General features: G+C 44.9%; 1 long non-coding RNA gene across 2 annotated transcripts in view; it reads right to left on the bottom strand.

Annotated features, from left to right (window-relative positions):
* The window catches only part of LOC139058381 (uncharacterized), a 93,556-nt gene extending 67,391 nt beyond the window's left edge, over positions 1 to 26,165 (bottom strand). Inside the window, exons 1-3 of one of the 2 annotated variants that reach the window (XR_011513378.1) lie at positions 26,006 to 26,165; positions 8,283 to 8,412; positions 6,052 to 6,187 (exon numbers count right to left, since the gene is read on the bottom strand). This is a non-coding gene — a long non-coding RNA (uncharacterized lncRNA). The remainder of the gene's footprint in view (positions 1 to 6,051; positions 6,188 to 8,282; positions 8,413 to 26,005) is intronic. The other variant, XR_011513372.1, reaches the window with a different exon arrangement.
* Between the last annotated feature and the right edge of the window lie 939 nt (positions 26,166 to 27,104).

Raw genomic sequence — 27,104 nt, 5'->3', positions numbered from 1 at the left:
CGACGCTGGCAGATGCCCGGAACCATATACACGTGATATGGGTTAGATAAGGTGGGAAATAATGTGAAAGAGCGTCCATCATGAAACCCTGCAATAACCCTTAAACCCATAAGCAAGATGACTGTCGCCCGTTACCTCGTCTGTTTTTCCCTAACTGTGTAGCACTTTTCGTGCAAAATTGGCGACTGGAAACAAAAATCGCAGGGAGTTGAGAAATTAAGCGATCTACTAAGGGAGAGCCAAGGCAACAACCAAACTGCAAGCAAAAGCGAATAATAAAAAAGTTAACCGTTGTTTATGAGAATATTTATGGATCAACATCTTCTTATTTAAAAAGGAAGTAGAGAAAAGGCCGCCGGAAGTGGAGAACAATTACTTGTTTTGAATGACGCTTCTACAGTTATCGGTCGAACCGCCTCACGTAGCCACTTCTCTGCTGTGCTTATGTGGGTGTTTTTATAACCTTTCGCGGTGAGCGCAGTACGTCTAGTATCGCAGAGTCCTGCGCTCTACGGGGTTGTATGGGACTGGCGGCCCCACACCATTACGCAATTCGCGGAACTGTCAAAACTGATCAACAAGGCGAAAATAACTGATATTCGAAACTATAACATGAGAAAGACTGAAGAAGCCGTAAAAAATGAACGCAGCCTGAAATCTGTAAAAAAGAAACCTGGAATAGGACAAACCATGATGTATGCACTAAAAGATAAGAAGGATAATATCATCAGGAATCTCGAAGATATAGTAAAAGCAGCGGAAAAATTCTAAGCTGACCTGTATACAGTACCCAGAGGAGTCACGATAGTTCACCTAGAAACAGTAATGAACAGAATACAGAAACTCTCCTATAACTAGCGATGAGGTCAGAACGGCCCTGCAGGACATGAAACGATGAAGAGCGGCAGGATAAGGTGGAATAACAATCGATTTAATCAAAGATGGAGGAGACATAATGCTTGGAAAACTGGCGGCTCTTTATACGAAGTGTCTATCGACTGCAAAGGTCCCAGAAAACTGGAAGAATGCAGACATTATACTAATCCACAAAAAAAGGAGACGTTAAAGAATTGAACAATTATGGGACCATTACCTTGCTCACAGTATTATATAAAATATTTACCAAAATAATCTCCAATAGAATAAGGTTAACACTGGATTTTGTCAACCAAGGGAACAGGCTGGCTTCAGGAAGAGATATTTATAATGGGTCACATCCATGTCATCAACCAGGTTATCGCGAAATCTGCAGAGTACAATAAGCCTCTCTATGTGGCTTATATAGATTACGAAAAGGCATTTGATTCAGTAGAGATATCAGCAATCGTAGAGGCACTACGTAATCAAGGAGTACAGAACGCTTACGTAAAAAGCTTGGAAAATATTGCTACCTGCGTGAGGTATCTGTTTGTTTGAACGAGGCGCGTAAGCGACATCACTCAAGAAAAGTGGAGGAAGAACGAACTGGGCTCGCGCTGTGAATCTAACCGGTCAGCGCTGCAACCGTTGTTGTAAATATAATCTGTAAATAGTTTCTCGTCTTACTGACTCGTCTTTCGCGTTAGAATATCTACGAGGTTCTACAGCTACCTTAATTCTGCACAAGAAAAGCAGGGAGATACCTATAGAGAAAGGGGTGAGACAGGGAAACACAATTTCTCCAAAGCTATTTTCCGCGTGCTTAGAAGAATTCAAGCTATTAAAGTGGGAAGGCTTAGGAGTAAAGATCGACGACAAAAATCTGAGCAACCGTCGGTTTGCCGATGACATTATTATATTCAACAACAATGCAGACGAGTTACAACAAATGATTGGAGACCTTAACAGAGAGAGTGTAAAAGTGGGATTGAATATTATTAGGCAGAAGATGAAAATATTGATAAATAGCCGGGCAAAGGAACAAGAGATCAGGATGGCCAGTCGGCCACTAGAGACTGTGAAGAAGTACGTTTACCTCGGTCAATTTATCAGAGGGAACCCTGATCACGAGAAAGAAATTCACAGAAGAATGAAAATAGGTTGGATCGCATACGGCAGACATTTCCAGCTCCTGACTGGAAGCTTACCATTATTATTGAAAAGTAAGGTGTGCAATCAGTGCATTTTGCCAGTGCAATATGTGCAGTGCCAATGCATTTGCTAGTGCATTTCCCAGTGCATTTTGCCAGTGCACATGGGGCAGAGACTTGAGAGCAAGTTAAGGACCACGCAAAGAGCGATCGAACGAAGACTGCTAGGCATAACTTTAAGAGAGAAAGAGAGTGGTTTGGATCAGAGATCGAACGGCTGTAGACGATAATCTAATTGACATCAAGAGGAAAAAAATGTAGCTGGGCAGGTCATGTAATGCGCCGGTTAGATAACCGTTGGACCATTAGGGTTACAGAATGGGTATCAAGAGAAGGGAAACGCAATCGAGGACAACAAAACACTAGGTGGAGCGATGAAATTAGGAAATTCGCGGGCGCTAGTTGGAATCGGTTGGCGCAGGACAGGGGTAATTGGAGATCGCAGGGGGAGGCCTTCGTCCTGCAGTGGACATAAAACAGGCTGGTGGTGATGATGATGATGATGATGATGATGATGATGACGGTGGTGGTGGTGGTGGTGGGCCCCCCCCCGAAAAAAAATCCTGGGTACGTGCCTGCAAAGTGATATACAAATATATCGCTGCATGAAGAGAATGATTTATTAATATGCGGTGTGGGACAGATTACAAATACGGAAAAAGAAAAAAACTTGAGGCATAGCGGGAGGCATTGCAGGTTATTGCAGAGCAAGAGTGCATATAAGTTGACACACATGAAGAGAAACTGAATTTCATACTCTACATGAACAGAACATTGAATAACCTTAGAATAAGTATTAAAGGTGACATTCCTAGACGATGTACAACTGCTCCATTAAATACCTCAAAAGACCCATACTACAAGATGTAATTTAGAAATTCAGTACTTGTGCACTGGGAGTGCAAAAGCGTATGCTTTCACACTCGCGCGAGAGAACGGCTGGGAAGAAGGCCGGAAATTGACGAAACATAGCGTTATTTTTACCCATACGCGATATTTATAACCGTAATAACGCGCCAAGGCACAGGTTATAAAACTGAAACACATTGGCAATGCGTAATACATACTGAAGTGGGAGACGCTGCGATACTGTTGGTATCACAGTCAGCTAAAAAATGTAAAATAATACGCGCTGCAACAAATAAATTGCCACGATCATTCTTCTTGAAATAAATTATGCAAACGTGAATAAATAATCTGGAAAATATTTACAGACAAGCAGCCAATCTAGGCAACGTGGGGAAGAATTTCGCAGTTGAATGACAGCAGACAGACAATTTAAAATATATAGTCACCTAAAAATAAAAAAAAGCGTGGATTTTCTTCTTACCACCAAAAACAAAAACAAAAAAGTAACTAATTTCATTTTTTTTCTTTTTTTTGTGTAATAAGCAAGGAGTCTGAGAAAAGGACACTTGGATAAAAGTCAGATCTTCTGAATACTGTTCATCACCGTGTCTCGGAGCCTTTACTTTCTTCCGGATGACTTGGTAGTCATGTACAATAGAGTGAGGAGATCAGAAGGACGAAGTCAAGAGTGAAATAAGCTTGACAGTAAAACGAAGAATGTAAATCAGCAGAACGTTTGTTTCTGCTGTGTGTTTCGCACTCCGACATCATCCTCACTTAGCGCTCGTTAATGTCTTTAACAACAAAATACTTCGTGATTTAGTTGCCTTAGTGTCATTTTTTTTTTCATAGCAACGCTTGCCAAAGATCCTGAGCAAACAGCCTTTCTAATCCTACATTTTATTTTATTTTGAGCCCATCGTAGGGCTTCAACACAGTAGGCATGTTCGCGTTAAAGCGCATTGTCAATGTTTTTTTTTTTCCATAATAAAGTTTCACTGGTGCACTGCGCATTTTTCCGCGTAGGTAGTAATGCGGACAAAAAAAAATATTGACGATTGTCGTTTGCTTTCCCAACTGCAAACTTTGCTGTGTTGAACTTACTAGAACCACTATCATCTCGAAGGTAGGCATAAATAGGCGAAAATTTTCAAACTGTCGTTTAATGTACGCCAGACCTCCTGACACGACTATATTTGCCGGTATGTGGGATTCGATAAACGTTTCTTTTAAGAAACTTTGGTTAATTTCTAAGAACAGTTTTTTTTCTCCTCTGCAACATGTCGTCTTTTATACGGTCTCTTCAGTGCAGTAATTTTGCGAGGGCACACGAGCGATGAGATGGAGTTGCATCCGGGCGCGTGACACAAGCAGGCAGTGATTAAGCACGCCTTTTTTTTCTCTGGCAAATAGGACCATATCCAATAGCAGCGATTTGGAGCGCAAAGTAGGACAAGCGGCAATAGAAACTTGATGATGGAGTGTAACATAGGCTATATACAATAATCATGGGTCCGCAGTGTGATCTCCAATTAACTAAAAACAAAGACAGTTCAACTAAAATATAGCACGCTAGCACCGTAAGTATATCTGTTCACTTCCGCAAACTATCAATGGCGGTGTCAGAATGCCCACTGTGAAAACGCCTTGTCATTTGTTCGATTTCAGGCGAGATATCTCTTACCTCGTGTGTTGACATGCGTGAACCAATCCTTGATTGAACAAACAATGATGGTAGGCTTCTCCTAGTTTAAAAGTGATGTTCACTGTTGAAAAACGTTACCTGTCGTGCAGACACATTTTGTATTCGCTGTTGCTGTAAATAGACATCGTAACGAGGAAAAGCTCCGTTTAAAAATACGCAAACCCAACCGTGTTTCTTTGTACTCGTCTATCAAGGATATTATAAAGACGGTCTGTCATGTAACAGAATGTGGTAGTTGTAGCTCACGTACTATGTGTATTTTAGGTAATTACGTATACAGGCTGTACCAGCTAACTGTAACCAGAGTATAAGGATATGCGAGTGCCACGTAGCTGGACAGAACGAAGCTAATGTTTGCCGTCACTTGAAGATATTCAGTTTTTTTCGTTCCGCCTAATTAGATGACAACCCCTAATTATTTAATCAACTTCTCAAATATTATAGTTGCATGAAAAGTATCTATGAGAAAATTGTAGAGCAACATGAAAAACTCTCGAAACAGCTTTCTGTTGCTCAATACGTGCCACATAAAAGTTTTTCCGAGGATCAAAAAAGCTCGCGAATACACGCAAAGTGCCTCGAGTGGCCAGTCGCGCGGCAGTTTTGCTTCAATTCGCGGACTTCGCTCACGCTCGGAAAAACACTTTTGTGTAGCACGTATTGAGCAACAGGAAGCTGTGTCGGGCGTATTTCATGTCGCTCTACAGTTTTCTCATTGACATTATTCACCTAATTATAGAATTTGAGGAGTCAATTTATTACTTAGGAATTGTTATCAATTAGGTGGAACGAAAAAATAATCTGAGTATCTCGAAGCGACAGGAAACGACATTGCCTTGGTCCTGTTCGGCTACGTCACAGTCAAATTTTTTTAAACTCTGGCTTAAGTTAGGTGAGACACCCTGTATAAAACAGCATTTTCTGACTAAAGCTTGAGTCATTGAGTTCTAGCTGAAGTCGTCATTTCAAATAACACGAGCAAGGGTAATAGCTATATCAATCGAACTTTCTGACTAATCGCTGCAATATGTCCAAAATAATATGTTTTACATCCCGTATAAAAGAGGCGCGAAACTGCAGTCACAAGATGCATCAACGAGAAGCCCTTTAGATGCGTGATCGAACGAGGAAAATGCAGCGTTCACTGTGGACATGTTTATTTTTGCGGGAATTCGCTTTAAAATGTTGGGTTTGTATGGAGGAGCCTAGGCTTAAGAGAAGTAATGTAGAGAAGTGAGAGAAGTAGGGGTGAGGGCCTCCCTAACGATTCCCTCACTATGCTCTCTCGAAAATGTTGCTTATACGCTCAAAATATTAAAACGGTATCCTCAGAGTGCGGTACTTACATAATTATCCAAACGGAGCTATTCCCTACGGAGTAATAGCAAACGATATGTGGCGAGGCCATTGTGCGAGAAACCATGATACCTTTTCCGCTAGAAGCCGTCTCTCAATGCCTCTAGCGTAGCATGCAGGTCATTTCTTCATTCCGTAGGTCAGTCCGAAAGCCAAGCCAAGTGATCATGTGAGGTTTATGTCACAATCCTCGGCACCCATGTTTTTTCTGTAATGTTGCGTAATGTTAATGTTAAGAGGCAGTTAATGTTAAGAGGCGTAATGTTAAGAGGCAGTGTTGCGCCAGTAGCGTACGCTTCACAAGCCCCCCGATTTCTTACCGTTTCTTCTGGCTACTTATCCACTGTAGAAACGATGCATTGCGTGAACTCAAGATCTGTGTGACGTCACGTTCGGCTTGCGGGAGGCATTTCCATATGAGAAGTAAAGCGGACGGACTTTTATGTGGCTTTCAGGGATAGCAAACAGGAAGTATCCTAAAGCAGCTTGAATAAACCAAATAATTTCAGCTCAACCCAGATAATAGGTCACGCCGTTGACTTCTAATTTTTATACATAAATTTTCCCCTCTGAAAAAATTCCACAAATTCTATTGTTTGCCTTTCCTTTCTCTTCCCGTAAACCTTTTTTTTTATGGTAAGCCGGGTAAGCATTTCAGCTGCTGGCTGTTGCGCCTAGTCAACATCTGAGCTTCTCGTTTCTGGGCATTAGTTATTTGTCGAGGCGGAATGCATATGAAGTTCCCCCAAAACGATTGTACGCGGGGCATAAAATAAAGCCCCCTCCAGTGTCCGTTGTTTTCCTCATCTCTATTCTATGCGCCATTCTCCCGGCATACGAGCTGTTTAGTTCCCGCCTCAATTGTCCTTGCCTTTAACTTCACTTCCATTGCTCACAAGCCTTGCCACACAAATGGTAGAATTTAAATTTAGTAAAAAAAATGTGGAGGAAGTAAGAATTTAGTGAGCTGGCACTGAAGCTGAAATGAAGCGGCAGGTTATAACGAAAAACTCGCTGTGGGATTTACTTAGACAGCGGACAGTTATAACTTCCGCATTTTAAAGAAGCAAATCGCTCCGATACATACAAGAACACACAAAAGGAGAAGAACATTCCATCATTGTTTGTAGCTCTGTCGTGATCCTTTTGTTTATTGTCGCGAAGTCCTCGAACCGCCTGCACTGCAGTTACGACGCTCGTACTGTTTGTAGAAAGCAAAGGAATTTCCTCCACACGCAAAGAGTATAATCTTATAACTCTTTTTAAAGTGAAAGCCTCCGCTAGCGAAAACAAACACTGCACCATTCGAGATTTGCGACATCGTTTAGTACTTCCCAGTTTGGTACATATGTGTGCGTTGGCTTTATAATATTGCAGATCAGTCACTAGCACAAATTCAGTAATGTTATTTATATATTGTTTGGAATAGATTATTCTAATAAATAATCTCGCAGGACATAAAGTCGTGCCTCTTTTATGGGCAACTTCTTAATATGGAGATCAGCCTAAAAACACCAATTTCATCTTATTTTTTAACAATGCGGTATATCTGAGGCAAACCTGGCTCTCTGCTTTGTCGAAAAGCAGGTGAGACTACGTGAGCGAACAGATAAATTATTGGATAATGTCAGAACGCAACATCGGGACAGATAACAAGACCAGTTGATCACGTTTAATTATTAGGCGATTCAAAAGCGGGCCGATCGCAGATGCCCAGGGCATTCAGTTTAGTGACGGCAAGATAATCAAGAATGTCGACAGTAGAAGGTATAATTTGTTTCTGCCCCATTGTCAGGCCATAGCAACATCCTTTAATGTAAGGTATTTATCGTAACATTACTCGATATGAATAATAAGTAGGAGTACTTTATCGCCGCATGATAACTTTACAGAGGTTATTTCAAGATGCGGTTTTCGCTTAGAACAAAAATGTCTTAGCCTTCTAGAAGTGTAACCCACAGTGCTTTGGAAAAAAGCTGCAACGGACATATGACACAGTGCACCAGGCACTCTGACCCAAACTGGGAAAAACAAGACGATGGCACCTTGGCTTGAGAAGTGGTATGAAAAAGGCACTGAGTGGCCTTCTTTCTTGTAAGCTCCTAGATCAAGACAGCGCATGAGAAATTACGGACTTGCTACAATCGGCTTAGTGCCCACATTCAGAAAGGTGAAATGATTTTGCTAAAATGCGTGTATTTAACACAAAGGAATGCACCGCGTTGAAATTACGCACACCGTTGTGTGCGTTTACGCTGATCACGCCATCGTGATTTAAATGAATTTAAAAAAATGTTCCTTACCTCGTTGTTTGTAAGGGAAGCGGTTCTTCGACTCTCACCAAACGGTCTGTGAAGAGGCCCTCGGGTACATTTCCAAATATCTGCATTTTCCCCAGAAATTTCACCAACCAGGATGATGAACTAGCGCTACCTGTAAGCAATAGATCGCCTTACTGAAATACTAACAGAGCGTGTGCGTGAGATAGAGAGAAGTCATAAGGGAAAGGCAGGGAGGTCAACAATGACAGAGCCATGGGAGGCTACCCTGAACTGGGGAAGGGGGAAAGTGGGTTAAAAGAGGAGAAGGAAGAAAAAATTTCTCACTTTGCACTGTTAAACACACAAGAGTTCATCGCTGAGTCAGTCACAGGTGGTCATACAGGCTGGTGCATTTCAGAAAACGAGAAGCGCCTTTGTGACCTTGCACATAGCAGACTCACGTGGGCACGGGCCTAAGACTATCTCTGTGAAAGGCATGTCGTCTAAGTGCCTCAAAGCTGTCCGAAAGGGCACTCCTCTCACCTTCGTATGTGGTACAGTCACAAAGTACATGTTTGCTCGTTTCTTCGACACCATACCTGCTGCATTCGGCACTGTCACCATTTCAATTAGGAATGAGCAGACATTTGTGAAAAAATCTCCTACTCCCAGGCGGCACAGTAACGTCTCTTCTCGTCGGTTAGAACCAAACCGGGTAAAAGTTGTAATCTCATATGATGGTCCATGGCATTAGGTTCGCAGCCGACTTTTAGGTTACCCGGATACCGTGTAGCACATATAGAAGCTCGTAGCCTGCTAAAGCTTGAATGTATGGCTTCAGTGATACGTGATAAGGCTGTGGAACTATCTCTGGTCATTGTGAAGTTCGAGATATCTCAAAATATTGAGAAAGGCCTATTCACACTAACGACATACACGGCTCCATGCAATGGCTCTTAACATCACATTACTGTGGCTTTCGTGTTGCACTACTAAGCACGAGGTAGCAGGATCAAATCCCAGCCACGGCCGCCGGATTAGAATGGGAGCGAAATGCAAAAGCACTGGCGTACGTAGATTTAGGTGCACATTAAATAACACCAGGTGGTCAAAATAATTTCGGAGACCCCACTATGGCGCGCTTCATAATAAGCTCGTGATTTTGGCACGTGGAACCCTCTGTTTAAGAGAAACAACAACACCACATTACTGTTCAGATAGCTGCCTCGTGTTCCAATATCTAACATCATTCAGATAAGTGTAGACACGAAAATAGGGGTGTTAACATAAGGCAAAGGTTTAAATCGTCGAACGCTACTCAGCCGACCTACACGGTAATCTGCAGCAGAAGAAACAAAGAGAGCATCTTCTGGATGGGACTCACATGGAGAGATGCGTATGTGATAGGCGAGGAAATCAGCTTGTCATTGGGCTCAGACAGGCTTTTTTTTTTTCCTAACAAATAGTCAAAAAGCCGACGTAAGTAGACTGAAAACGTTAGAGGACCAACTTTAGATTGCTTCCACACATTCAGCATAGCTTTCCAGGAATAGTCGTTATTTGTGTTCGGTAACCCTGCGCACGCAATATTGTCTTATGTGTCGTTTACTACAAGCCTACTTACGCTTATCGTGTTTTTTTTATTTGGATGAATGTTTTAAGGACTTCGTTCACTTGTATGAGTCAACGATGTGATGAGTTGAAACAAAAATCGCAACACCGGCTGCTTAAACTTTGGTAGATTAACATGACGTACGAGCGTTGCTACGACGTTGAACCATGTGTCAGTATTTCTCGCTTTTTCCGGCTTAAAATTTTTATACAACGTACCAAGTTTCCACCGACATCATCTACTTTCTTCTAAGCTCGTGCTTCACGCACCAGTTGTCCTATACAGATACATAATCTCTTTGTGCCGTTGTATCCATGATTCCTTGACCTCCTTTGTGCAATTTGTAATTACACGCCCCCCTCCCCTCCGCCGCCTTCCGAATACCTCCTACCCTGAAAAGAAATCTTTTTATTAACGACGAAAAGCGACGCCATTCCACGGGTATCGATAAACAGTAAATGATATCTTGAGCAATGATACTTTGTGTCTTGGAATGAGCTCCCTGGCACATGGAGCTCATTTTTCTCCCTGACATTTTTCTCTCAATATTATTGAGCAATAAAGCTTTACAGCTACAGCAGCAAAACACATAACGATGCTTTTCCTAGGCAGCGCCGGCGCAAAGAGTGTGTGGTACGCAGTGAAGTGCCTTGGTGTGTAACCTCTCCTTTCCAACTTTCCTTTTATTGTCATCCATAATGAATAGAGGGAATACAGTAGAAATGTATAGGGGTATTCGAATAGCGACATTTTTGGTTCGAGTCGAATAAGCTATGATAGAGGAATGGCCGTCCGATGTCAATGAAATATCAAATATATTCAATTTGAAAAGTGAAATGAGAAACTTTGCGGAGCCTTTTCGGCAACGAAGGGCTTGTTTATATTATTTGACACATACGCACCATAAAACAGTATGATCAAATCGGGTGCACGATGACATTGGAAGTAAGGAAAAGAAGGAATAGGGCGTCCGAAAGTAATCTGTTATAGCATAATGATCATTGAAAGAACATAAGGCACTATTACAGCTGCTCGCCTCCTTTTGAAGAAATGCAAACACAATAAAATTGGTTACATAATAAATGCATTCATATAAATTGAATAAAACGCAGTTGATAAGCTGCCTAAAAGGAGACATGCTCATTCAACGGTAAATAACTATTGTGCATATGACCACCTCAGTATGTTTCTTAGGACTATGACGTTTGCACAACTGCGGTTATGCTTTACATTAATCATCAAGATGAGTCTTCGTTTGCATAATTCTTTCTGGTCTTTAGACGGCGAAGAACCCTTGTTCTTTCTTCGAATAAAACGAATATTTGACAAATTCAACTACTGGATTCACGAACGAGTACGAATCGTAGAACAATGCCGATTCAATTGGTATTCGAAATTTCGAATATCCGAACATGCCTAGTAGAAAATATTGCTCTTTCAAGACGTATAGGCGCATGGATTACCAAAAGGAAATTTTCGCGTCACAAACGAATCATCGTTAGGTCTTTTACTTCGCAAAGGACACATTGCCCTTTAGCAATATAACACTGTAGGCTTTAAAACTGTGTCTTGGATATATCGAAAAACGACATATATTGTTATGTTTAATATACTAGTAAAGCACAGGTACAGCAGTTGCAAGTGAAAATCTTGAAGCAAAATGTCGTAGACTTGTCTCAAAACGCACAACAACGCACATTATTTTCTGTGCATCAAAATGCCCACAGAACAGCTATAGAACTGATGTTATAAATAGCATATAGCAACGTGCCACACAGCTTACATTAAGTCGCGCGGCACGTTGGCCAAATTTGCCCCGTTAAGCCAAATGGAATGCGGCTTAATTCCACATAAAGATTCCTCTAATTTAGGTACAATGCAATAACGCGCTCATGGATTCCTAGCTCACCTCACCATTCTCGAAGATGGCGCTAGGCACTGAGCATTTCAAAAGACAGTATGCTTCGCAGATGCAAACGGAGCACCAGCTTGATACAAACTTCGGCAAGCGTAGGTACGCAGCACAGCTAGAGCAGAGCCATGACATCGACGTGAAAGCAGCCGCACAAACGCTCGGTCCAGGCAGCATGTGCGTTACAGGAAAACACGAGAAGCGAAAAGGGTTGACGGAGCGTTGAGCTGAAATTATAACTGATAATTAAACAACCAAACTCGGCGCACGATTTCGCACCGATCTACCTTGCTTCAACACGAGGGCGATCTGCCTATATGTTTGAACCGTTTCGTGGCAAATCGCTAACAGTTTTGATTTTTGTCAGTTCAGGTTAGGCTTCAGGAACGTTCTAAAGATATCGGTCTGGGTTCGGGTTCAGTTCCGGCTAGAATTCCGGCTCGGGTATCGTTTTCGGTTCGGGTTCAGGTTTGGCTCGACACCTTCCTTCAGACATCCAAGAAAATTTCACGCAATACATATCTGTGTCCCATTGCTGATTCAAAACCGTAGCTGAGTCAACTTACATGTCTTCATCTGCTGCTCTCTGCAGCGAAATAAATTCGTATGCATGACGGTTATAAGCCTTCAATTTCGATTCCGTGAGCTGCCATAAGGTACTTCTCTTGGGAGCCATGTACCATTCGTTGGAGATATTTTTGGTTGACGCAAACGCTGTCAAACCAAAAACAAAAACAAAAAACAAAGAGAAACGAGAAGGCATCTCAGTCGGGCTCTTGTATTTTGATTGGCCAGAATGCATTCTAGAATTCTCTAGTTTATGCTGACAGGGTACTTTCAAAAACAAAGTAGGATTTGTAACAGCTCTGGAACGGTTTGCGCCAATTTGTATGTGCAATTCTGGAAGGACTGGAAGTTTTGGTCAAGCGACAATGCGTCGTATAGTGTCAAGAACTCATTTGTCAAAAAAATCTGTTACGCTTTCCCGATGCGGATTATAGTAGACAGTTCGGTAACCGAACGTTCCTACGTACGAGTTAAAAGCCATTCACTAACAACAGATACTGTCGAGCGTCACTTTGTCGTATCGCTACAATAAATTTTCATACTTTATCTATACGACATGATACTTCGACAACCAGTTTGCCAGTTTTGGTAGGATAGTGAACGCCATAGTACGAGTGTTGCGGAATAGCTGTTTAAGTTTCTCAATCCAGGACAGCGAAAAGCTGCATCTGACATTGAACCTACGGAATGTTTCTTACAAGTAACTAAAGGTCTCATGTGACTCCGACGGCAGAAGGAAATATGTACCTTATTTCGAGTTTACAGAAGGGTTTCAGAATCTAAGAAGTGACTTTAACATTAGTAACTTCCGTAGTATCTCTTCTCCAGTAACTTCTCTAATAGCTTCTCCAGAATCGGCTCCTTGACAAGGTGGCCTCTGCAGCGCCCTACCGAACGCCGAATCGATAGCGGTGATTTGTTGCATCTTTGCGCATCGTACATGGATCCGATCACGGCGTTCAAAAAGCGATGATCTCGAATTAACAAGCTGACACAGGGCTCTGCTCTGCCTAGAGGAAGGCCACTTCGTCAGCCGGGAATGTGTGCCTTCAATTCAAATCTATTAAATAGAACGCTTATCAGCTAAGACTCGTGACAAGGAGCTAAAACCATGATAGCTTGCACATTTGCAACTTGTGAAACTGTAGACTATGTAGTGCGTTCTGAAGGATGTTAAGTGCTTTAATATGGCATGAGGATGGTGTTTCCGAAAGTGTTAATGAAGATTCGGCTTTCGCCCACTATCTACAGGCGGAACTACAAAGCGAGGTCTTCTGATAAACGAGCTCCGACTACCGCCATCCAGAATCCGTGCGATGTATACGTGGACCTTGCATTGTTAACAACTCCGACATAAAAACTCCAGCTGAACTTCGTCGTCTGCCTTAGAGACGGCACCCGTTGGTCCTTTGTTGCGTTGTACGACCGACTGCTTCCGATAAGGCGTGAGCTGTGGTACTCAGGAGTTGAAGTATATATTATAATTCGTTCCAAATTTAATTATTTAGCAGTACCTGCCTGCTCACATTTATTATTTTTATTTTACTGTCTTCAGAAATACCCGTCTTCCCTGTCGCTATCTGCCTACAATACAGGTCTCGTTTCGCAACGGTGATATAAGGCATTACCGCTCAGTGTCACACCACCTCGCTGTGCAGTTCCGAGAAGCTCGTACTTGTCGAACCATTTTTCTCGCCTGTCCGGATTCCATTAGAGAGCTGTGCTACGCAGGTGGCTCCTTTATTCTTCATTTCGTTTCCTCATCCTGAGCTCCCATTCGAGGTTTTTTGTCAGTTGTCTACCGCCGTCACAGTTGTAGGCTTTCACAATAACACGGCTATAAGGCTTTGAGTCCTTGGGGTAGTGCGCAGAAAACGAAACAGCAATGGCTCTGGTGACGGGAACTCTCGGGAACGTGCTCTTATTTCGATTGGCCTGCCTTCTTAAGGACATGGGCCACGACGAAGGATGTGCCGCACTGTCAGGCGAAAGAACGACGAGGTGGCTCCGCTATTGGTTCCTGTGCGCACACAGGGTTTTGCTTTTTTTTAACACTACGCTGAAGACATAGGCGATAATTTAGCAAGACACGCATTAAAATATTTGTGATTCAGCTTTGTTAACTGTCTGGTGACGCAATAAGCTGCAGCACTGTGTTCGTGCTTCTTGTTTAATAACTTCAGAGGAACGGGAAGGCAGACTACATTAGAGCAAACTGTCCCATGCTGCAGTTGAACGATTCAGGCTGCCCTTTTACCTCGCAACATTCAAGACCAAAAGATGTAAACATTAGCAAAATAAGAAATGAAACGGGCAGAAAGAAACGCTCCTTAAACACATCCGCTAATAGCAGTTCATCTACACTGTGCATTTACGGACAGATAGAGCTGTAAAGGAAGAAAGGAAGGGGGTTTGTGCAAACAGGAAATTTGGTTTGCTTCGCTACACTAAAGAAGGAGGGAATGATAAAATGCAAAAGAGAAAGGGTAAGTGTAGCACCATGAAGGGCAAGTACAGTGCAGCCACCTGCGAAATCAACGAATACATAAAGCTGTGCAGTAAAAACACTTATCCGCATATTCACAAATGCCATTGTTGAAGTATTTTGGAAAGTAAACAACTAATGTAAATACGGTTTGTGACTGCCTACAAACCAAATCAAATTAAGCACGTTGCTGTTCGCAAGGAAACTGCGTAGGGTTGTCAAACAAATTTCTGTTGAGCGGGACGTTTATTTTCCTCTCAGAAAAATCACACCTGTCCAAGCGACCCAACCTATCACAGTAAGTTAGAAAGTAATGAATAAAGGGAAAATCACACATCCACCCGTTCGTAGCAATTGCTACAAACGAAACACATACGGATTCTTCGAAAGAAAAGCCTCAGAGTTGAAGAAAAATTCGTCCTGGTCTGGGACTCGAACCCGGGACCACCGCCTTTACTGGGGCAGCCGCTCTACCATATTAGCGGCTGGCCACTCAGATGGTAGATTCTTCGCACTGCCATCTGCTAGCCGCCTGGTTAGCTCAGATGGTAGAGCGGCTGCCCCGGGAAAGGTGGTGGTCCCGGGTTCGAGTCCCGGACCAGGACGAACTTTTCTTCAACTCTGAGGATTTTCTTTCGAGGAATCCGTATGGATTTCGTTTGTAGCAATTGCTACGAACGGGTGGATGTCTGATTTTCCCTTTATTCATTACTTCTCTCCACCTTTCGGGTTTCCGCAGAACTACTACGTCAAACATCTAAGTTAGAAAGTGCTCCACCGCACGATATGTTTGCACGGATCGAGGAAGAGAAGCTGTGATAACTGATTACTTAAAGCCGAAGATAACATATTGGAATATAAAAAAGAATTGTATTATCTGTAACGTCATTGAAATGCTTCTTACGGTATACATTGACAGTACAAAGAAACCATACGACACAAATTGTGTAAATATACGAAGGTACATGTGAGCGTCAATCTAGCAACCCATTTGCTGTCGCACTGTGTAGGCACAAGTTATATGCAATCGCGGGGACATTAACCCGTAACACTTATTAAAATATCGCACTGCTTTGAGCCCTGTACTTCAATTGGCACGCGTGTAGCCATTCCCAACTAATCTTACTTTGTCCTCATCTTTCCTGCTACATTCCCACACACATTTTTTCCAGCATAGATCGCAGTTCTAAGGTAACAAGGTTGTTTTTTGTTTACCCATGGTAGAAGGTTCAGAGCTTGACGAATGAACACATGCTTGGGTCCTCTGTTTCAAGAAACGAGACCTACAGACAGAACTTCACATGGGCAATTCACTATGTTATGCTGCCGAATCCACAAAGCTTAAATCATTCTTATAAGTTCTTTATAGTTGGCCTGCCATCTAAACAGCTACTCACTTGCAAAATTGGATGGAGCTCAACAAATTGCTATCACGTACTCAATGATTTATCTTATCTTTTCTCCTCTTTTCCGCCCCCCCCCCCCCGCCTCCAGTGCACAGTCACCAAAACGGACAGGTAATCTGGCTGGCTTCTGTATGTTTCAACAATTATTTTGCTCTCTCTCTCTCTCTCTCTCTCTCTCTTTGTCTTGGGAATGCGGGAGCTGAAGATTTCGCGTGCAATTTGATCTTTCAGGCGCAAACAGGAACACGCAGTCTCCTTCTGTACACACCAAGTGCCGGCACCCTCATGTGTATATAAGCAATGACCTCTGGCACTCGTAATCTAAACAAGTTTTTCCCGGACTATCTGAGGAATCAGTTTTACTACAGCTCGAGAAAGTACCAGTCTCAACAACCAATTTACGTCAAAGTGCCATAAATAATTCACGAAGTTCGAACTTTGAGTAAACATCACCCATAATTGTACGTTTACTTTGACTTATTATAAACAAAACGCCTCATTCAGCTTATGCGCTTCGTGTCGCAGATGAAAACAGGGAATGAGCGACTATGTGTTATTATTTTCAAAGCCCGCAATTTTTTCAGAAAATCTAAGCTTTCGTTGCACATTACTCTTACCCTGCCCCCAGTTTCCACCGAATGAGAACTCAGTGAGAGATACAGTTATGCGGGGAAGCTGGCAAACATTGCAGATAACGGCCGTGGGACGCACAATTGCAGCAAGCCCGTAATTAACTAACGTTCTTGAAACTTTGTCTACGCAGAACCCTAAAAATATCCCTTATTTCCTCGAAATGCAAACTTAGTGCCGCATTCAGTTTTTTCCGACAGTAGGCCAACTTTGTACGCGGTGAGCTATATGCAGTTATAGCGCTCTGGAACTCATCTATAGGTAAGTGCTTTAGTAAGGCTGTAATTATTTACCGAGCTTAAACCTAGCTTGCTCATACATCACCGTAAACATGGCTCCCCTCTGCATACAAGTTCAAACTCGCAGTCAATGTTTCGACGAAAATTCGTCTGCCCAGGCATTGAAGTGAAAAAAAATTGGAGGACGCTTAAGCTTCGCCTTCAAGAGTGGAACGCGACAGCGTTCCCGTCGACCCGCCAAGGGGTGTAAGACAGTGGGCTACGGCGCAGCGACTACGCGCCCCGCATCGGACGCGGTGAGCGTCGAGCAGCGCCGCGTTCGGCGCGGCAACGAAATGTGCGCCTGAGCAAGCGACGCACGCCTGAGCCTTATAAACAGCTCGTTTCTAAGGCAACGCCGCATTCACTAGAGGCGCTTTTGTACTGCTTTGAAGCATCGAACTCGTGGCTTAGTGGTAGCGCCTCCGTCTCACACTCCGGAGACCCTGGTTCGATTCCCACCCAGCCCATCTTGCAAGTTGTTTTTTATTCATGAAGTGCCTGCTGGGATTTATCGCTCACGGCCAACGCCGTCGACGCCGACACCGACGCCGACAACACCGGCTTTTCTGGGACACGAGCTCCTTAACGCTGTCGCGTTAAAATTGGAGGACGCTTAAGCTTCGCCTTCAAGAGTGGAACGCGACAGCGTTCCCGTCGACCCGCCAAGGGGTGTAAGACAGTGAGCTACGGCGCAGCGACTACGTGCCCCGCATCGGACGCGGTGGGCGTCGAGCAGTGCCGCGTTCGGCGCGGCAACGAAATGTGCGCCTGAGCAAGCGACGCACGCCTGAGCCTTAGAAACAGCTCGTTTCTAAGGCAACGCCGCATTCACTAGAGACGCTTTTGTACCGCTTTGAAGCATCGAACTCGTGGCTGAGTGGTAGCGCCTCCATCTCACACTCCGGATACCCTGGTTCGATTCGCACCCTGCCCATCTTGGAAGTTGTTTCTTATTCATGAAGTGCCTGCTGGGATTTATCGCTCACGGCCAACGCCGACGACGCCAACGCCGACGACACCGGCTTTTCTGAGACACGAGCTCCTTAACGCTGTCGCGTTAAAATTGATATCGTAGCGTCTATGACTTGGTCGCGAAATGCGCCGACCTATAGTCGCCGTGTACACCATCGGGCGCTCACCGTCGAGTGCTTGCAGCCGCTGCATGGTACCCGCGCCGTCACCTCGCGTCCCAACGTCACAACGTTTCAGCGGGCATCGCGGCAAGGAACATGTTAGGCTCTCTTCTCAAGCCTGCCATTATCCAGAGAGGGCGATAGGAAAGTGATTCGCACGGGCTGTCCGCTCGTACCCTCATCGTTGAAGTGACAGGCAGTGGTTCACAGCGAGCGCACTGATATCCTGCTCTCCGACGGATGTGGAGTTGCATACAGCGTTGGTGGTGTCCTCCTACTTATTACTACTATTACTTATTACACTGACCAAGTCAAACGAAAAGAAAGACGTTTCAATTTCGATGGCACGTTTAGTGCTTCCCGCTCACCGAGAAATGTAAGTATTACGTTGTTGTATATCGCCCCCTTTAAGGGCAAAGAACGAAAGTAGAGGAATGATTTCTTAAGCTCATAATCGTACCCTAAGTAATTTTTATGCATGCCAGCTACAATGCTAATCTCATTATCTCCGAATGTCAAATTTCTGGAAGATTTGTTTCTCCCAGGACAACGGCGGCGCTTCAGACTTTACGGACACTTAAAAAAGTTTTCCTTCACAAAACCCTTAAAACTTCTACCGTTCTTTAAATATATAAATTTAGCGGATGATTTACTCCTCCAAGGTCACTCCCGAAAACGCGCATATATCGCTTTTGAAGACTTCTATGTAAGTTGCCCTACCAGCTTCACTGTAAACTTTTGCTTAAACTTAGCCGTTTAGATTAGTTTGTTGCCGGATGACGACCCATAGCATCACTACAACTGAGGAAGTTTATTTATCTCATGGCTTCATTTTCTTTAAATGACGCACACAGTATGAGTTCCGTACAGCAGAAAAAAAAGCCTAAAGAGAAGAGGGGAAGTTGAATAAAGGAAAAATCAGACATCCACCCGTTCGTAGCAACTCTCCGCAGAACTACTTCATGAAAGAGGGGAAGTTGTTTAACAAAATTGGATAGCACACTGCGAAACAAAAGAAAGAAGAGAAGGAATAGAAGAAGCTCATTCGTGGATGGTGCGTTAGATTCCGGGCCTTCTCGCGGCATTCGGGAGGTCGCGTTGCAGATACTCTCCCACAACAAGCAACAATAAACGGGGTGCCCCCAGGAATGATAAGAAGGCTGTGCGCTGCTGTTGGAGGAAACCGGGTTAGAGATGCGGGGCACTGCCACTAAGCCAGGACAGTGCTTCGCCGTTCCCTTTGCTGGAGAAGCAATACACGTTCCTATTTGCTGACTTCTCATAAGCCGTATGACACTCCTCTGGACATACTTTTCTCCGTGGCGAGTAGTTTATTACCTTTCCTCAGAGATTTCTCGCACCCATTCGCTTTTCACCTACGTCGTGAATGTCAGTTTTTAAGGCGACGATTTGTATGTCTGATTGATTGGTCCGTGAGCGCGAAAACGCGCTGCAGGAAAGCCAACTTACATATCTGTGTAGAACAATACAATTTACATTCGCAGTACCGCGCCAAGTTCGACTGGCCGGCCGGTCAGTGCCTGATAACGGCGCGACGGGACGAGCTCAGCAAGTGTAGCGCATGCGCACAAAGTTCACTGGAAGCGCAAGGTGCGTCTGCTAGGCCTGACACCACCCCCGGAAGCGATTACCTGAGCTTCCCTGCATATTGGAGATAGCAGCTGCGCGTGAACACGGGCTCGTCTTAGGATCTGGAAAAAAAAATCAAGGTCCCTTTCTTAAAGAAAGATGGCTTAACGCCATGCTACCAAGACGAACTGTATATATCTGCATTGCATCACGTGCGTCACGAAATGCCTTCCCCGCCATCCTCATTGGTAGGCCGTGGGTCCAGCGCGCGGCGGAAGAGGCTGTCGTATGCGAACGCCAGCGGTAGCGTGATCGTGCCCGTAAGGTAGATACCGTGTATCGGCAATGGCGTGCAGAAGCCATGTGGGAGACGCTTCTGCAGTCGAGATGCCTACCGGTCTTGTGATCGCCAGCGTATATATCAGACCATACACGTCTCCTTGTGACACGAAAACGTTACTGACAGAAACGATGAAGACCTTAAAGCCACATAGCATGCCGATCCTCGTGTGCGGTGACTTTCACATCAATGTGGTGAATGAGCCCGGCAATTCGATCGAGAGTTTCATGCTAGATCGCTACTCGCTCAAACTGAAGACGCCACAGAGACCCACGACGCGACACCGTTCTTCCATTGATTTCACGTTTGCAAGCAGGCTGTGTCACGTTACGATGGCAGAGCCTCTGACCGTCTACCACAGCGATCACAAGGCAATACTGTGCAAGTTTAAGGTCGTCCGTGAAAATCTGTGTGAGCATGCGATGAACGGGATCTAATAAATTATATTACGGGGTTTTACGTTCCAAAGCCCCAATCTGATGATGAGGCACGCCGTAGTTGGAGGGGGGGGGGGAGGGGGGCGCTCCAGAAATTGGGACCACCTGGGATTCTTTAACGTGCACCGAAATCTAAGTACACTAGCATTTTCGCATTCCGCCCCCATCGAAACGCGGCCGCCGTGGCCGGGATTCGATCCCCCGAGCTTGTCCTTAGCAGCCTAAGACCATAACTAAGCAACCACGGCGGGTAAAATAGAGGCTACGCAACCTAACGAAATGTGCCTTGATTCTACTTCAACTTTCAAAAAATACAATCAAATCACATATGCATAGCATCGGGTTGCTCAGCATTTCTTGGGTTCATCCGGTGGTCGTTGGCTTTCGACTTTGATTCAGTTTTCATTGGGGGAAAGCTTCGCGTTCAACCGTCTTTCTTGAAGAAATGAGCTTTAATTTTTTTTTCATTGCAATCAATAGTCGCTGCGATGTTCCGTATAAAATCCAAGAGGGATCACACAGTCGCCTCGCATAGTGTGCTGTATGTGCGAGTGAAAGCATGCGAGGGAAGTGGATGATCGCGGCTCAATCTGGCACGTGCGAAGGAAGAAGGCGGAGAGCAAAGGATCCGCCTTCCTTCGCTGGAAAGGCCGTGGGAGGACGGGTGGGAGGGGGGCTGCGTTGTGTTTCCGGCAGCTCCGGCAGCAACTGCGCATTTCGCGACCAGGCGCAAAGGGAACTAACTATCGCGGCTCAATCTCGCGCGCCACATATATAGTGGAGAGCGGGGAGACAGCGCAGGAAGGAGGGGGGGGGGGGGAGGGGCCCTTCGACTGCGTATTGTAGAGAAATACATTCACACGAAGCCGCAAACTCCCATAGACCCAGCAGCCGAATAGACTGTAGCCCACCAAGCGGGGGGAATTAACACCTGAACCACACTTCCGGTTTCGGATTTAGGTGCGCGCGTTTCCAACGCTATATATAGCTGCTACGCATTACGCCGGCTGCGCTGAACGAAGTGGCATTTGCTTGTGCTTCTACTCATCCGCGTGCTCTCTTGGTGAGTAATCATTTTTGACAGCGGAGCTTATATGCGCTAGGTTATGGCGGTTTGTGTGCGTAAGCGAAAGATATGTCGGCCACCCCAGAGCTAAAAAATCTAAAGCATAAAGCAAAAGCGTATCGCCGGGTATGCCCCAGCTGCATTGAATCGTGAGAAGTGTCAAAACGTGTTGTTATAAAAAATATCATATAAAAAAGTAAGATCGGGATAGTTACTGTTTAGTATGGATTCGGGTTTGACATCGCGGACTCTATAGGCAAACCACATAGCCTTATCTCACTTCCTTTCCACCCGCGGAACGCGTAAGCCGCGTGTGATGAGGACTCAGTAAGAACAGCGCGCCTGAGAAGAACGCCGTCGTGAATAGAAGCGGGAATGTGCACGGCGACGGTGGGCGGCACGCAATGCGGATGGAGATCGTGCCGCAAACGCCTAGTCGTATGCACCTTTGGTTGGATAACCCCTACCGACCCCGCTGCCACGGTTATTGTGGGTGATTTCAAAGTAGATGTGTCTCAGCGAGACCGAAAACTGTTCGTGGCGTTTTACTTGGAAACGTTCCGCATTTGATGTTCCACTAACATCAGGGTGCCCACTACGCGTAATAGGTCATGTACAGACTTCACATTGACCAAGAACCTTTACAGTGTCGCCAAAAAGCCACAGGCCGTATATCATAGAAATCATAAAGCGAGAGTCACATTGACGACCAAATAATCTAAAAAAATATAAAGGCTAAAAGATTAAAGAAAAAGCTTTGACGGTGCCATTAATTTACACTACAAAAATCGTGTAAACGCGATATTCATTGTGGTATGTCTTTTTTCCGATCAAGAATCAACATAGTTTTTATCATTATATATACAGCTCCGCTTGTCGTCCGCCTTCACAAAGTGGAATGGCTCTTAATTTATTGATTTAGCATAATTAATATTAGTGCGATCGATCTTTACAATGCTCCATCTAATCTGTGCAACGAGCGATTTCATGGAGTGCAAAACGCCTTCGAAAATGAGGAAGTGTTTATTTCGCTCTATATAGAAATACTCGTTCCGGGCTTTCGGTGCATTCATCCAAGGCTGTGGCACCAAGTAAGCAGCGCTAGTTTTCGTATGAAGGTCCACCGGACGGCATCAGGTGAAAAAAAGTAAATTACAAGCATGTGCCATTTTGGTATTTAGACTTTATAGGGAAACTTGCGAAAGTGGGGAATAGGAGACATTACAAACAAAAACAAGTCGCTTTTACAAACATAGCATAGAAAATACCCGATTCATTCCACACAATACTACCACACATAATATAGGACTGAAACATCCGATTACAAAGCATTCCTCGATTCACGGGTATTATTTCCTGCTGTTTAAAATTACAAATACACAGACGACTGTCCGTTTTCGACAGAATTCGGCCTCAGCCGACGTGATGATACGCCACGTACGCAAACGTTGTCACAAGAAACGCTCCCAGCCAGACACTCGCAGAATTCCTTCTACTCGCGCCCATGAGAAATAGGTGGGTGCAGAGCCTGTTATCAATCGTTCAGAAGACGGAATTTTTTGAGTTACAAGTTCCCGGTTTCTGAACTCCTCGGCGTTACCTTTTCCGCGTTCTGCCGACGCAAGCACCACACTCCCGTGTTATCACTTTTGGCAATCTGTCGTCGGTATTTCGATATGCGTGAGTACCGAAAGGAGGTATATGTTGTTGAAGGGGGGCGGGGGGGGGAGTGGGGGAGGGGGGCATAAAAATCGTTCACAAACTTGCCCAAGTAAGATTCAGCACACGCGAAACTGCGTCACCACACCACGGCTGAGTTGCTTTTCGCTAACTGCATCGCAACACTGGGTGCGGCCACCGTGCTTCAAAAGCATCCAAGAAAGTAACAAAATTAGTTACATTAATGAGGGGAGTCAGCGAAATCGCCACAAACATGTCCCAGAAAGATTCAGTACACGCCATACTGACTGGCCACAACGGCCTAGCTGTTTTTCGCTAACTGCACCACAACGTTCAGGGTCTCAATTCTCGACACACATGGAGGCTGCACGGCTGCCATTATCCGCCATGTTTACTCTCTGATTGGCTGTGGAGAGCTCACGTGCCTTGAAATTTGTGCCGGGAAACGGAAGTTTTCCGAAATGTCAGTTTGCGTTTTCATCAAGATGACGAAACGTGACGTAGAGCTGCAAACTTTATGAATTAATACATTTTTTTGGTCCTTGGCGGATATATTGTGTTGTTAGCGCTTCAAAAAGAATGTGAGCGGTAGCGTGCAGAAGCCAGTGCAATGCATCTGCATGTGCGCGAACATGTGGTGGCGATCCAAGATATGCGCCATGCCAGCTTGCTGATTGGCTGAAGGAATATCTCGTGAGGAGCGTCACAGGAAGGGCTGTTTCGTAAACGTCTTTTTGACGATGCGTGACGTTGTGCTGGGCCGCCACTGCTGAGATTTCCCGCCATAATTTTTGCTGCAACGAGCCGCGCGAATTATGCTAATGAGCAGCCATATGCAATGGCAGCCGAGAGGAATGCGTATCGCCACATTTTCCCCGTCGTTTGGCGCCACGAAAATCTTTTGTTCATAACGCGTGCTCATAGTATTTGCATCGCTCTCGGGTGGTGTGGGCATTTGTGTTTGGGGTCATCATTCTTTAAAAGAACGCGTTTATACGAAATGATATTGGTTGAACATAGCAAACTTTCGACAATGTTGCCTACTTTTCACTGCTGCATTTGTATTGTAATCAAGATTATTGCCTTTTCGCACAATCAAAATTTATGATAACGGCCTCTTTATAATTTATAAAAAGAAATGTACGCCAGGCGGCGCCTTGAAGTTTCCTCCCGCGGTGCGAAATGAACGAGAGATGGCAGCGCCGGCGCTTGCGTCGCGCTAGTGGGTACCTCTGGTGCGCGCAACGCTATCGGTGAGAGTGTTTTAGCAGAACGTTTTTGACGGTCCGGACCGCTCTCGCGTACCCGCTCACAGTTAGCGGAGCGGCGGGCGAAGAATCAGTTTTAGCGGAGCGCCCGGCTGCGTCCGAAAGGCATGTGCTAGAGTTACTGTATATGCTACCGCAGGTAGCTACCTGTGGTAGCATATACAGTAACTCTAGCATGTGCTTGCCTGACGCGCCACCTTGCCGCAGAAGGTAAAACCGCTATGAACATAATATTCAAGTTGTAAGAATTGCCGCAATAAAATAATATGTTTGGAATTGCTCAAGTGTCTGAAGGCATTTCACGCAATACATTGCATTTTCATTTCTTATATATATATATATATATATATATATATATATATATATATATATATATATATATATATAATCCTTACATTAACAAAGCCGTTACGCTGTGTTGTAGCCAAGACAAGGTTTTTTGCTCTTTCAGTACACCTAAAACGTGGTCCGCATAAACAAATGTGCACACATGGCATGGTTCTGAAACGGGTTCATGGCCACAACCTCCCGAATAGAAGAAGATCTTCGTGTCTCCTAAAGTGTACTCTAGGTTTTCGCTTTACAAATCCCGATTCAAACGACCTCGTGGACGGGCCAGCAGCACTGGGGGCAGCCATTTTGCTTCGCTAGACCCGCTTGACGGGCTCGCCGCGCTCCGCTGAGAAAGCTTTCTAGCGGAGAGGGGGCTCCCGTCCGCTCGCCCGCTCACTGCTGAACGGGTCGCGCATGCGCACTTGCGCTTCCGCTAGCCCGCTGAGCGGAGCGGACCGTCAAAAACGCTCTGCTAAAACAGCCTATTCGGTCGTTTCTCAGCCAGCCGAGTCGAGCTGAGTCACTTGCGTTTCACGAGATAGCGATAACGAGGCCTAGAACGTGCGCGCATCACCACTGGTAGGTCGCGTATGTTGTCTCAAGGAAGAAAAGAAGCGCGTTGGCGCAAACATGCGATGACTCATTCCATTTTCCGGGGACACACATCCTAGCTATTGAAGCAGACGACGGCTTGTACGCAACAAACAACGGAAGCGAGAAGCGTTTTCGACGGAATAATCATACGCTTTGAGCTAGCTGCGTTATTTTTACTGCAGAGGAAAACTGTTTTGCTTTACCGATAATGCTACATTCAGTGCCTTCATTTCAGTTTCTTAGGCGAAACGTCAAGTTGGCATCACGTTACGTAAGCAAAATGGGGCCACCAGCGTCATTTTGTTCGCGTCGCGCCTAGTCACGCATCGAAGAAAATGGCGGAATGTCCAGAATAGCGCCCCAGTACCGTGCCGTGTAAGTGCACATAGCTTGAAATGCAGTGCAGATGACTTTCAAAGAAAATTTCTCACCTTTACGTTGTCCAGTACTGCAACGGCATACCGTGTCAAAGTGCAGAAGGAACACCGAATATGCCGGAAGGCTATGACCACAGACTGCATCCGAAAATGACAGATGGGTCGCCGAACAGGTGAGCGCTCACATGTACTACAGCCAGACTCGCTTACTTCGGTGGCGTGTCTGGCGCATGACGCAACCGTCTGGCGCGTCTGGAATGTCATTGTCTTGTCGCTAGGTGACGCAAGATAAGTAGGCTGCAGATTGTAACTTCTCTCAGACTCATAACTGTTTAGTTTTAAAGAGAAAGAGTAAAAAATGTAAGACATTGTCTGTGAGTTCATGTTACGTGTTTTTATTCCGATACTCGCCTAAGCTAACGGATAGGGCGAACATTAGGCGTGACGTGTTTCCTGTTGCCAGTTTTCTGCCGAGTGCTGCTTCTTGTTCAATTTCCATATGAACGTATCTTGATATGGATCTACAGACGGATCGCGCTTAGTGCGCGCTGTGTTCTGGCCACTCTAGCGTTGAACTGATAGACCGCACAAAAGTCACTACGCTCGCTGCTGCTCTTGCGCTTGCTCATACCAGCGTTTTGACAGCGAGTGTCTGCGCTGATCGAGTGTGATGTGTTCATGCTTGCTCGGTTTGAAAGGAAACCAAGGTGACTTCTTCTTCTATAAACGAAGAGAGCGTTTGAATGGGCTGTTCAAACAACTCTCCATGTGGCCGCCAAATGGCATAGCCAATGGGTGGCACACGGGGCATGCCCCCCCCCCCCTCCCAAAACTTCTATGTTAGCATGTGGCCTTCCCAGCCCCCCACCATTTCCTACTGCTTTCCGTGCCTGGTGAAGTTCGCGCACCCCTTTTCCCCCTCCCGAAAAAAAATTCCTGGGTACGGCCCTGTGACCACCCGATGCTTGCGCCGGCGGATACATAAGTATCATGTCAGGAGATTGTGATATAATCACAATCGAATAGTTTTACGTTATATGGCACATGGTTTCTTCTTACAACCACAATAAAGAATTAATACTGGCAATGCATAACTTACGCACTCCCTCTGTTAGTAAGCAAATTTCGATGGAATAACACTGAGCTCACCCAA

This window comes from Dermacentor albipictus, chromosome 1, assembly GCF_038994185.2.
Source record: "Dermacentor albipictus isolate Rhodes 1998 colony chromosome 1, USDA_Dalb.pri_finalv2, whole genome shotgun sequence".
NCBI classification, from domain to species: domain Eukaryota; kingdom Metazoa; phylum Arthropoda; class Arachnida; order Ixodida; family Ixodidae; genus Dermacentor; species Dermacentor albipictus.
This window is presented reverse-complemented; position numbering and strand designations above follow the sequence as displayed.